A 12,432-nucleotide genomic window follows, 5' to 3' on the forward strand; every position below is an offset into this window, starting at 1 on the left:
AACTATTTTCTGGGTTGAAAGCACATTTAAAAGTGTAAAATCTCAATCAAACTTAACACTTTTCATTCTATGTAGAAATCATTAGTAAAAATAAAAAGCAAACATTTTTAATGTGAGAAATCTTACAAAATGTTAAATAGATGCTCTTGTGAACATCGTTTTTCTTATTCTGGATACTAATGACAACTTCCTGTTGTATCTGGCTCTGCTGACCATATTCTTTCAATGTCCACTGGAAACTGGTTTAGCCAGGTTTAGATAAGAATATGATTTTAATATTAGTACATATCAGCAAAGCACTGTCTTGAAATAGCAATGACCAGGAATGATTTGAAAATAAGACATCACAGAATGTCTATATGGTATACATGAAAAGTTAGCATTGTTAGTTTGTTTGAAAAAATCACTTTTTTGGTCTTCTGTAGCAAGTACAAATGCCTTCCAGACGCACAAACAAATTTTGCTGAGATTTTGATGTATATTTATTATATAATTTGCTATTCATGTTAAAACTAGTGCAGAGCTGTAATAGCCAGTGACCCGAAAAAAAATAAACAAAACAAAACACAATCTTTTTAGCTTGTGATAGTAAATGTTGCTTACCTGTAACAGGTGTTCTCACAGGACAGCAGGATTTTAGTCCTCACATATGGGTGACATCACAGGATGGAGCCCAATCATGGAAAACTTCTTTCACAGTTTCCAGAACTTTGACTGGCCCCTACTGAGCATGCCCAGCATGGCACCAACCCTGCAGCCAGCAGGGGTCTCCCTTCAGTCTTGTTTAAAAGCTATAGGCAGTGCCAAAAAATAAAATAAGAAACATAACAAACCCAATACTGCGGGGCGGCGGGCGGGTTTCGTGAGGACTAACATCCTGCTGTCTGTGAGAACACCTGTTACAGGTAAGCAACATTTGCTTTCTCACAGGACAAGCAGGATGGTAGTCCTCACATATGGGTGAGTACCGAGCTGAGGATGTCCGAGAAATGCACCAAACTTATCCAGGTGCGCAAGGCACTAGGACTAGAATATAATTTGGTCAAGGGCATCCTGAACCCTAACGGGCAGATGGAAGGGTGTAGGTATGTCACGTTGTAAACAGGTTATGAAGGACAGACTGGCCGAAGATGGAATCTTGTCTTCCGGCTTAGTCCAAGCAATAGTGGGCTGCGAAAGTGTGGAGAGAATTCCAGGTGGCAACCCTGCAAATGTCAGAAAGCGGCACTGATCGTAGGTGTGCTACTGAGGTCACCATGGCCCTCACAGAGTGTTCCTTAACACTGTCTTGAAATGGAATGCCCGCTTGCCGATAGCAAAAGGATATGCAGTCCGCTAACCAGGAGGAGAGAGTCTGCTTACCCACAGGTTGTCCTAATTTATTAGGATGGAAAGAGACGAACAATTGAGTACTTTTCCTGTGGGCAGCTGTATGGTCTAGGTAGAATGCTAGAGCCTGTTTACAGTCAAGGGTATGCAGAGTCTGCTCTCCTGGGTTGGAATGGGGCCTGGGAAAAAAGGTAGGTAGTATGATGGATTGATTTAGATGAAAATCCGAAACTACCTTGGGTAAGAATTTAGGGTGAGTGCGGAGTACTGCCAGGTCCTGCAGAAGTATAGTGTAAGGCGGATAGGTAACTAGGGCCTGTAATTCACGAACTCTGCGAGCTGAAGTGATTGCCAAAAGGAAAATTACTTTCCATGTGAGATAGCGAAGTTCACAGGAGTGAAGAGGCACGAATGGTGGTTTCATGAGGCGACCCAAAACCAGGTTAAGGTCCCAAGAAGGGGCCAGAGGACGCAGTGGAGGCTTGAGATGAAGCAAGCCTTTTAGAAAATGTGTTACAAGGGGTTGTACTGATATAGGAACATCCCTGATACCTTTATGGAAGGCGGCTACCGCACTGACATGCATCCTGATGGAAGAAGTTTTTAGACTTGACTCTTATAAATGCCAGAGTTAGTCCAAAAACTTCGTGATTGGACTGGTAAAAGGGGTCAAGGGACTGAGAAGAGCACCATGACGTGAACCTGTTCCATTTGTAAGAATAAGCTTTTCTCGTGGAAGGCTTCCGTGAAGCAATCAAGACACGGGAAACTGGTTCAGAAAGGTTAAGTGGCTGAAGGATTAACCTTTCAACATCCATGCCATCAGGGACAAAGCTTGAAGATTGGGGTGGCGTAGGCACCCGTCGTTCTGCGTGATCAGAAGAGGGTCCTTTCCCAAGGGAATGTGCCTGCGAACGGAGAGATCCTGCAGTATTGGAAACCACACTTGGCGTGGCCAGTGAGGTGCTATCAGGATCATGGTTCCCTTGTCCTGATGTAAGTTCATAAGAGTCTTCGAGAGAAGAGGAAGTGGAGGGAATGCGTAGAGTAGACCGGTTGCCCACGAGAGGGAGAATGCGTCTCTGGGCTGAGAGTGTTTGCTGCGAATGAGAGAGCAGAAGTTCTCAACTTTGCGATTTTGAGGAGACGCAAAGAGGTCTATCTGAGGATATCCCCATTGTTGGAAGATGGAGTTCGCTATGAGGGGTTGAGAGACCACTCGTGCGGTTGAAAGATGCGACTCAGTTTGTCTGCCAACACATTGTCCACTCCCGGCAAGTAGGTGGCCCTGAGGTACATCGAATGGGAGAGAGCTTCCGCCCATATCTGTGCAGCTTCCTGACACAGAAGGAAGGAGCCCGTGCCTCCCTGTTTGTTGATGTACCACATGGCCACCTGGTTGTCCATCTGGATCAGGATAACTTGATTTGAGAGGTGATCCTGAAATGCCCTGAGAGCATATCTGATTGCTCGAAGCTCCAGGAAATTTATTTGGTGTTTGGCTTCCTCTGGAGACCAAGAGCCTTGTGTCTGCAGATTGGCCACATGGGCTCCCCATCCGAGGTTGGAAGCATCGGTGGTGAGAATTAATTGAGGGTCTGGAGCCCGAAAGGGCAAGCCTCAGAGGAGATTGATCTGATTTTTCCACCAGGCTAGAGACTGACGGAGTGAGTCGGTTACGTGGACAATGGTCGACAAGAGCTGAATGCTTTGAGTCCATTGAGACCGTAGAGCCCACTGCTTGACTCTCATGGCTAAACGGGTCATTGGTGTGACCTGAACTGAGGACACCATGTGTCCTAGGAGGATGAGAAAGTGGTGTGCAGTCGTGGAGTGCTAAGACTGCAGCTGGTGTGCAAGAGACAAGCGAGTGAGGGCTCGCTGTCGAGGCAGGAAAGCCTTTGCCTGCAAGGTGTCCAAGTCTGCCCCAATGAATGAAAGGTTTGAGATGGGACTAAGTAGGATTTGTCGTAGTTGACGAGAAATCTAATGAAATTAGAGTGTGTAAAGTTAGATTGAGGGACGACAGAGCACCTTGCTGAATGGAAGACTTATTAACCAGTCGTCTAGATAGGGGTAGATGTGAACATCTTGGGTCCTGAGGAAGGCGTAGATGCTAGGCCGAATGGAAGCACTCAGTATTGATAATGCTTGGGTGCCAATTAGAAACCTCAGGTATTTGCGATGAGATGGAGTTATCGCAATATGAGTGTATGCGTCCTGGAGGTCCAGAGAGCAGAGCCAGTCTCCTCTTTGTAGAAGAGGAAGAAGCGAGCCTAAGGTTACCATTTTGAATTTCTCTCACTGGAGGTACTTGTTGAGGGCCCGTAGTTCCAGAATAGGACGAATGCCTCCTGATTTTTTGGGGATTAGAAAGTACCGGGAATAGAATCCTAGGCCTTGCTGAGAGTAGGGTACGGGTTCTATTGCCTTGGACTGGAGAAGGAGGGAGACCTCTTGATCCAGATGGATGGAGTGATCGGATGTTCTCCACGTCGGTAGAGGTGGGGAGTCCGGTGGCACGGAGAGAAAATTCAGATGGTAACCCTGAGCAATTATCGCTAGTAGCCATTGGTCTGAGGTGATTGAGTGCCATATGTTGTGGAAGTGGCACAATCGACCCCCCACTGGTATATGAGGCAATGGAAGCTGGCTGCTGCTCTCTAGGTGGAAGTCAAAAACCTGAAGCAGGCCCTGGCTGAGGAGCTGCTTGCGGTTTTTGTTTATGTGTTTGACGAGACTCTGCTTTTTGAAAGGGTCTCGTGGCACGGGATCTGGTTGGGGGTGGGTATGACTTCTTCGGGCGGAAGAATGACTTTTTAGAGTCCTTTCTGAAGGGATGTTTAGAATAGTCAGAAGGCATCAGAGAGAGCTGTCTTAGGGTCTCATGATGGTCCTTAAGTTCCGCCACCGTCCGTTGAATCTGTTCGCCAAACAGATTATCTCCTACACAGGGCAGGTCGGATAACCTGTCTTGTACCTCAGGGTGAAGGTCAGAAGACTTAAGCCAGGCCCACCTCCTCGCCGAAATAGCAGCTGCAGATACCCTTGTAGCAGTATCAAAGATATCATAAGATGATCTGATCTCATGCTTGCCTGCCTCAAAACCCTTGTTTACTAGGGTTTGGCACTGATCTTGAAATTGCTGAGGCAGGGAGTCTGTCAAGTCTTATATCTGCTTGAAAATGACACTATTACATTGGTCATAGAGTTGATAAGCGGCAATTCGGGAGATGAGCATTGAGCCTTGGTAGACCTGGCGGCCAATGGCATCTAGAAACTTCTGTTCCTTTCCAGGGGGAAAGGAAGTATGAGGCTTTGACCTCTTTGCTCTCTTCTGAGCTGATTCTACCACTACAGATTGGTGATCCAGTTGTGGTTTCTGAAAGCCCGGAGCTGACAGCACCAAATAGGTAGTGTCAGGTTTTCTGTGGACTGGAGCAATGGAGCCAGGATGTTCCCAGTTCTTCTTCAGGAGATCCAGAAGAACCTGGTGGATAGGGATGGAGGTTATTACCTTGGGAGCATCCAGGAATTGGAGCAACTCCATCATCTGATGCTTATCATCCTGTTCAGTCTGTAATTGGAAGGGAACCAATTCAGACATTTCCTTCACAAAATTTATAAAGGAAAGGTCCTCTGGAGGAGAACGCTTCCTACTTTCAGTGGGTGAAGGTGGTGAAGGCAAATCATTGGTGTCTGGTGAGGAATCATCAGTCCAGGTATCATAGGGATCAGCACCTTCCCCTCTAGGATGTAGAGGTGGACAGGATGGTGGGATACCTGAAGGTCCTGGTCTAGGCTCCGAAGGAATCGAAGGAATAATCGAAGGCACCAATGAAGGCATCGAAGGCACCGGCGCAGGTATCGAGAGCATCGATGGATGGCTCGGTGGCGCCGACAGACGTATCGGCACCGATGGTTGGATCGGTGGTGATGGACGTATCGGCATGGATGGCTAAGGCAGAACTCCCGAAGGAGGGATGCGAAACAGTGTTTCTCCTCCCGATGATAGAGTGAGTGAGGAGGGCACCAGCGCCATCGGTGACTCAGGGTCCATCAGTGGAAAAGCGGCTATGAGTGCTTCCATCCTGGAGAGCAGTGGTGCCAACGCTGCCGCAATCGGGTCTGTGATCGGTTCCGCAGTTGGTACTGGTGTCAGTGCCAGAGGAACCTGGAGTCATTGCATCGCCTTGTCGATGGCCTCCTGAACCATCCGGTCCAGTTCTTTTCAGAGACTTGGAGCAAGCAGCCCCGGCTCCAGAACAGAAGAAAGAGGCAGAGGCATAGCTGGAGGGACCACCATTAAAGACGGAGTCGCGGCTCCCGATGCCCTATCGGGGGAGGGTTGCCTCGGTGACCTGGTCGCCTAAAAGGTTGGTGCCTTTTCTGGACAGGGTTTCTTCGACGGCAGCTCGGACGATGGCGAGGTTGATGATTTCGCTCCCTCGATGGTCCAAGACTTTCTATGCCGGTGGCGATGTTTGTCTCTATGATCCCCTCAGACCTGAGGGGGACTAGAGGGTGTCGAAGGCCGAGACGTCGTCGATGCTGGACGGTCACCGGCCGATGAAAGATGCTGGCGCAAAGTTGACGGTGCCGGTTCTGATGACGTCGATGCAATGGACAGAGTCGGGGTTTGAGCACGGAAGAGAAGTTCCATCTTCTCCATTCTGGCCTTGCGATCTTTTGGTGTCATTAGGGCACATTTGGTGCAGGTCAAGACATCGTGCTCTCGTCCAAGACACATTACACAGACTTTATGGGGGTCTGTGATGGACATGGTGTGATTACAGTCCAGGCACCGACGGAACCCCGATGCCATGGCCATGGAAAACAATTTAGCTGCGGTACGGTCGACGGCCAGTAGGCCGCGAGGGCCAAACTCGACAATAATCGACGGAAAACGAGTAAAAACTTACCGGCGTACTGCGGCTTGAAAATGTTAGAGGAGGGACCTCTGTGGGGCAAAATAACTTTTAGTAATTCCGTGAGGAAAATTCCTGTCAGGAATCTCTGCAGAGCTCCTTAACCGCGAGGCTACTGCTGCGCGGAAAAAAGAAGACTGAAGGGGGACCCCTGCTGGCTGCAGGGTTAGTGCCATGCTGGGCATGCCCAGTAGGGGCCAATCAAAGTTCTGGAAACTTTGACAGAAGTTTTCCATGATTGGGCTTTACCCTGTGATGTCACCCATCTGTGAGGACTACCATCCTGCTTGTCCTATGAGAAATCTTTTATTAGACAAATAAAAAAAAAAAAAGAGATTTCAGGTAGATAAGGTTTTGAGACTAGGGATGGCATGTGGCTTTTTGACCACACATTTGGCACTGTCCCCAACCCCTTTTTTATCTTGACCTCTTTAGATATAAATGCTATTTCTTTCAGTCTTGTAGGCACATCTGAAAAAGAGACCTATGTGGTCTCAAAAGCTCATGTAGTCTACCACTTTGTTTTGTTCGATATAATAAAAGCTATCGTCACCTACAACGATTCCATGGTAAAACTACAAACAAATGTCATACTTTGCTAACTGCAACAATCCAATGCATTAAAACCAGGTAATGGAGGGGGCAGGGATTTAAAATACTGTACACCCATTCATGTTTCTTGGTGCTCTTCTTCCTTCACCTGACTTCCTCCAGTCCATTATCTGCTGCCATACACATGCACACTTTTCTCTACTACACATTGCTCTTTAGCTAATTAATACACTGCAGTTAAAGATAGCTTGTTTGTGGTTTAATAACTTCATTTTTAATGGGAAGAAGGGCTTTCAATGTTTATTTTACTCTTTCAGATAGTGCAAGGCCTAGCAGATACTCCATGAAACTAATTTGAAACAAATTGGAGAAAGTATTTTTTCACTAAATGCACAATTAAGCTATGGAATTTGTTGCCTGAGGATGTGGTCAAGGGTCAAGGCATCTAGCATAGCTAGATGCCTTGACCCTTGACCACTTGACCTAGATGCCTTTAATATAATAATTATATATATATATATAATATTATTATATTAAAGAGCACAGCAGATAGAGCCGAGCCTTGAGGGACCCCAGTTGTAATGGGTCACCACTGAGAATAATGTGAATCAATGGTTTCTCTATGGGTTCGCTCTGAAAGATATGATGTAAACCAGCTCAGCACAGTGCCAGAAATCCCACATTCACACAGCCTGAACAATAGGATCCAATGATCATTGGTGGGAAGGGATTGGTGGCTTTTGGAAAAGGAAGAGCATCTAGATTTAGGCCAGCTATATTTGCACCTAAAATTGGGCACCATAGATAGGTACTAAGTTCTGAAATTCAGAACTAAGTGCCTAACATGCTTTCTGTGCTCTGGCCACACCTAGGTTAATTTTCAACCAGGCCAATTTAGGGACCTACCTTCCACTGCCTGCACAAATAGCAGATAGAAAGTATGCAGGGAGTTTTAGCTTGCATATTTTGTGGCTTCCAATTTTCAAAGAGGAATAACCTGTGTTGCTTGCCTTTGAAAACTGACTACAATGTACCTGGGCCAAAAGTGTATGTGTACATTACACCACCACAATTTCATGCTGTTTTGAATTAGTTATTGTTTTAAAAAAATCTTTTTTCAATGTTGCATCTTTTATTTGATTTGTTTGTTTAAGTTTTATTCTGTAGATTTTCTTGTATCTCACCCAGAGTGCCTAGGTGATTGGGGCAAGAAACTGAAATTTTCTAACTTTCTTCTATGATATCCAGGAAGCACTGGTGACAGTCCTGGAACTAAGTCCTCCAACCTTCCCACAGTCTCTACAGCCCAGGGGGGTAGATTCTCTGAATGGGGGTGGGGGAAGCAAATCTCCATGGCCCGAGGTGCAGGGGTGAAGCTTATCTAGGGGTGTCTCTCTCTCAACAGGTGTAGTACAAATAAGTGCAGGTGCTACGAAACCAGACAGAACACTTGGACTGGGTGTTCCAACTTACATTTACTGAAGACATTTCAGCTTAATCACTTGGCACCATATGCTTCATGTCCATACATTCCTCGTGGAATTTTTCCTTTCTGTCTGTGAATGTTTTCCTCAGCACTAGGTCCTGATATGGTCTTACCTCCCCCAAGCTTGCACTGGTAGCGCAGATGGGCAAGGCATCCTAAGAGTAGTAGATTCCTTTCTCCCAACATTTGAATCTCCATCTTTCCAATCTCCCATCCTTATGAGTGATAAAAAGGTGTTGATTTGTACAATGTGGCTAGCAGAAACTGCAGTGTACAAATCAACTCCTCTTGTTAGAATTTTAAGCATTTTTAAGGGCTAAAATTCTTTAATGATGTCAATTTTACAATGAATACCCTTGAATATTTCTGTAACACCACCCCCAAACCCCAACCCACCTCCTGAAAACTCACCCCCAAATCAAAGCGCCCCCTTGCAATGGTGCATCCATTGAATATCAGGTTCAGATCTATAAAGAGTTATGTGCGTCAGTGCTGGCGCTGCCTCTGGAACGCCCATGCCCTGCCCCTTTTCCACCTACTTCTTCTGGAGGCGAGTACATGAATGTATGTGCATCCTTCCCGGCTATTTAAAATTTGCGTTGCTCCCTCGTGGCCCACTTACGCGCATGTGTGGCTGTTTTTGGGAGAGCAAGGCTTTTAAAGTCTACCTCTATTTCTGTGGGCAACCAACCGGGGGAAAATAGCAATCATACAAGTTGAAAATGTCAATGGTTGTGCACCATTTATTCTTCTGACCTAAACATACCCATGGGAAAGTGGCTAAAAGGTGAAAACACGTGCACCTTTAGCCACTCAGTGAGACTTTCAATCAGGGCAATCTATCTGGGTAAGTGCTTACTTACCTGGGTAACTCAGTGAAATCTGTCCTTCATATGGACACAAAAATTGGTAATAAATTCAGAAAGAGCTTCACTCCATTAAAAACCAGCACATCTGAAGAAGTGCTGAAGACGGATAGGAAGCATCGGTGACCCCAGTGATGTGAAGAGTATATTAGCACCATGGGGTGTGCTCTTTGAATGAGCTGAACCATGTCTATGTGCTGCATTTTTGCCCTGCAGCGACCTTAAAAACATGGCATGCTTTTTTACTATAGTGGTAGTATTTCTGTCTATTGTATTTCTGGCATTTAGGTTTTTTGTTCCCCAGAAGACAGAATCACTCGATGAGAAGAGATCAATGATTTATGGAGTGAGGCTTTTTCATGAGTCATTGCTATATTTTTGCCCGCATTAAATATGTGCCCTGATCTCTTATAATCACAACAGCTTACTATATACAGTGAGGTATATCTTTTATAAATGTTAGAGCCAATCTCGTATTTTTTTGGCATATTTCTGACTGCAGGTTTACAAACAGCACTAACAAGTGACTCTCAGCCTCTGTCCTTCCCCTCTCAACTGCACAGATCCTCTCTCAACCAGCCATGGTGCAGCTACATTTTGTGCTATAAACTATTTATGCCAATGCATTGACTTGAGGCTCATTATTTTAGTGCTGCTTGATACATTTGGATCAGTGGCACAAATTTGCAATTGCACTTCTTTGCAGTGCGCAAGCTCGACACATCAGCCCCAACATGCTCTCCTTTTTCATTTGAACCTTTTTATTTTAGCCTGCTACGTTTAAATGGCTCCTGTAGATGTTTGTCTGAAATCCTTAGGACTATACATAAATCTGTAGACATACTTTTGAAAGTAACAACTGCAATGTGCCAGATTCAATCTGGTACAAGGATGATGCTTATTTCAGTATTTACTGTACAATTTAACTAATTCAGAAATTAAAGTGCTTCAATTATCACTCCCAGCTAAATTCAGACCGCAGTTTGTTGGGCATCACAGTTTGGAATACATTAAGCTTTCCTGGTCTCCCACACATGTCATGCTGATACTTAAATACGTTTTCAAAGATATGAAGCAGACCTTCTCAGAGGGAGTGCAGATAACATCATATTAGAAGTGTTATTATATAATTGCAAATTGCACTTATGGAGTCACCTTTCATCCATATAGTATCCCAAGCAGCTTTACAATTATAATATTTATCTGAAAAGCTGGCTGATTACTAGGTTGCCTGAACCATATAACAGCTTGTAAAGAGGAGGTGGAGGAACATTGCTATTACTGCTACCCAGTTACAATTAGGTGACCTAAAGCCCAGCGGGGACATGAAGTGCCTTGCCCGTGGTCGTACGCAGACGATTTGGACTCAAGAGTCTGTGGCTCATTCCTGGCTTGTATTCCAACTTCTATTGTTGCTCTCAGGGCACAAATAAAACAAGTACCAATTAACCATTTTACCAACAGTGAAAGATGATATTTATCAGTATCTAACTGACAGACAACAACTTGATCATTTTAATTAAATAGAACTGCTGTGGAAATAAAAATAATAAATTATGCAATTACAATTGGCTCTTTGACTATTGCTATTATTATTGTTATTGTATTTGTATAGTGAGGTTCAAAGCTTACATATAGATAAAACAATGAGGACACAATGATTTGCAAGTCTAGTTAGATTCTTTTTGTTTGGTAATTTCACCAGTTCAGATTGCACAACTTGTGCTAGAATTTATCTATGACACCAAAATAATCATCCCACTTCTTGCAAGAAGTGTCATGGGAACTTTACTATACAAAGTGGACAGGATTTCAGTTTGATGATTGAGTCACAAATGGAATTCTCAGCCTGAGTTGTTTGCAATGGCTGTGGGCATGTGTAGCTAGTTTTCAAAGGGAAACCATATGCATTGTTTCCTATTATTACTACTACGACTCTTATCACTTGTATAGCACTACTTGAAATATGCAGCGCTGTGCAAAAACATATAAGAGACCGTCCCTGCTCAATAGAGCTTACAATCTAAGCAATACAAACACACTGGACAAAAGAGACTATGGGAATTTCATTTATTAAGAAAATGGTTAAACTCTAAGGCTGAAATTGGGATAATCAGGGGTTAAGATTTAAATGCAGTCTAAAAACATTGGGTTTTTAAACTGAATTGGAATAAGGGAAGAGAGGGAGCATGATGCACCAATTAAGAAGTCTATTTCATGCATGCGATGCAGACAGTTGGAAAGCATGGAGTTGAAATTAGTGGTAGAGGAAGAGGCATAGACAGGGCATAAGGCTTGATGAGTGGAATTCACAAGGAGGGGATCAGGGAGAGAGGAGAGTTAGTGAGGAACTGCAGAGCGAAGGCTTGTGTAAGTGAGTAAGAGGAGCTTGAACAGTATGTGGCAATGGATAGGGAGAAGGGTTACATGGGAGCAGCGACTTTGAAGAAAGATATGTCACACGGCTGATTCACTGGGAGACCTGCGAGGAGCAGGCTGCAGTAGTGTAATGAGAGAGTTGATAAGGGTTCTGGTAGTATGTTCAGAAAGGAAAGGACAGATTTTGGTGATGTTATTCAGAAAGAAACAACACATTTTAACAATGTTTTAGATATGTGTAGAGAAAGCGAGAGAGGAGTCATAGATGACCCCAAGGTTGTTGGCTAAGGGGACTGGGAGATTACAATGTTATCCACAGAAACAGAGGAAGGGGCAAGTGCGGAATTGGGCTGGGATAAAGAGTTCTGACCTGGCCATGTTGAGTTTAAAGTGGTGGTGGGACATCCAGGCAGCAATGTCAATCAAACAGGCTGAGATTTGGGACTGAATTTGTGATGAAATTTCTGGTATAAAGAGGGAATCGTTAGCATAAAGATGGTACTAAAAGCCATGAGAGAAGGTCAGAGCACCATGGGAATTAGACAGAGCCCTGAGGTACACCAATTGATGTGGGATGCCAGTACAGGAAGATCCATCAGAGTACACATAAAAAGTGCGATGGGAGAGATAAGAACAGAACCAAGACAGGACAAGTCCTGAAATCCAAGTGAGGCCAGATTATCAAGGAGTAGGAGGCAATCAACGTGTCAAATGTAGCAGATAGGTCTTTTCTCATCCTCCTTGACCTATGGTTTAGCCATAAACAGGCCATTGGAGACTTTGACAAGGGCCATTTCTGTGAAATGTAGAGAGCAAAAACCAGACTGAAGTGGATCAAGGATGAAAACAGCACAGGCAAACAGCACCTCAAGTAATTTGGAAGCAAAAGGGA

Source organism: Rhinatrema bivittatum, chromosome 9 (genome assembly GCF_901001135.1).
Source record: "Rhinatrema bivittatum chromosome 9, aRhiBiv1.1, whole genome shotgun sequence".
Classification (NCBI taxonomy): domain Eukaryota; kingdom Metazoa; phylum Chordata; class Amphibia; order Gymnophiona; family Rhinatrematidae; genus Rhinatrema; species Rhinatrema bivittatum.